Source organism: Rhinopithecus bieti, unplaced genomic scaffold (genome assembly GCF_001698545.2).
Source record: "Rhinopithecus bieti isolate Rb0 unplaced genomic scaffold, ASM169854v2 scaffold_26131, whole genome shotgun sequence".
Lineage (NCBI taxonomy): Eukaryota > Metazoa > Chordata > Mammalia > Primates > Cercopithecidae > Rhinopithecus > Rhinopithecus bieti.
The window spans coordinates 726,360-727,687 of NW_016812390.1; the positions used below are offsets into that span (position 1 = coordinate 726,360).

The 1,328-nt window shown below is 51.0% G+C and overlaps 1 non-coding gene across 1 annotated transcript; it reads right to left on the reverse strand.

Annotated features, from left to right (window-relative positions):
* Positions 1–1,009: 1,009 nt before the first annotated feature.
* On the reverse strand, positions 1,010–1,081 carry TRNAP-AGG (transfer RNA proline (anticodon AGG)). The gene has a single exon. It is a non-coding gene; the product is annotated as a tRNA-Pro (tRNA).
* Positions 1,082–1,328: the final 247 nt, after the last annotated feature.

Sequence of the window (1,328 nt, forward strand, 5' to 3'; positions counted from 1 at the left end):
CCTCCCTCCCTCCCTCTCTCTCTCTCTCTCTTTCTTCTTTCTTTCTTTCGATGGAGTCCCGCTCTGTTACCCAGGCTGGAGTGCAATGGTGCCATCTTGGCTCACTGCAACCTCTGCCTCCTGGGTTCAAGCGATTCTCCTTCCTCAGCCTCGCAAGTAGCTGGGATTACAGATGCATACCACCATGCCCAGCTAATTTTTGTATTTTTAGTAGAGATTGGGTTTTGCCTTGTTTGTCATGCTGGTCTCGAACTCCTGACCTCAGGTGATCCACCCGCCTCGGCCTCCCAAAGTGCTGGGATTACAGGCATGAGCCACTGGCCCGGCTTTTTTTGTTTTTTGTTTTTTACATTCCTTCTTTAATCCTGATAGCTGATAATTTCCTTTATTAAAAAAAAAGTTGGGATTGTACCATTTTAATTTTTGAATTCCATTTTATCCAACATCCCTGTGTGTGTCTGGGGGCACTAGATGAAGGGATAGCTACCTTAGTCCAGTCTTTCATGTTGCCAGAAGTTCCCCTTTAGATTCTCCTTATCTGTAACATGATTCCTAGCAATCTCTACATCTCTAGGGTGCATTACAGTTTCTGATTTCATCCTCCCAACAACTCTGAGAAGTAAGTTTCGAGACTCAGAACTGTAACTGTCGTCCTAGCTTTTGGACTTTGAGTCCAGTGCATTTCATAGCTTGGGTTTTATGTTGAGAGCTTGCCTGATCCTGACCTCCAGCTCCGGCCCAGCCCGCTCCTTGTCCTGATCTCTCTGACAGGCTGTCTTTCTGCCAAATAAAATGCAGGCCAGCCAGATGCTCTGCCAGTTCCCTCCTGCTCAGTTTGGCCCCAGTGGAAATAATGGGGTAAGTATAGGTCATGGCAATGGGGTGACTGACTGCCAGCTTGTCCTCAGGGTCCTTTAGCCACACACGATGAGGCTATCTCTTTGCTTCCGCCCTAGAAGGGGTAGGCGGTGTATATGTATGTGGCAGCGGAGAACAGACATAAAAAGCAGGGCTCGTCCGGGATTTGAACCCGGGACCTCTCGCACCCTAAGCGAGAATCATACCCCTAGACCAACGAGCCACAGGCAGTTAGCTCTTGCCAGATGTGCTCTCCCCGCCACATCAGCAGCAGCCACAGCAGCAGTCTGTAGTTCTTAGAATGGGCCTCTCTCCTCCCCCTTCCAGGCTGGCTCCAGGCCCAGGCCGCTGCGCTCCAGCAGGCGTTGCTCCTGAGTTCTCTCCTGCTCCTCCCTAGCTCGTTGCAGAGCCACACAGATGCTCCTCTGCCTGGGCCTACAGGCAGGGTCCATTCTTCCCCGTGACCTGCC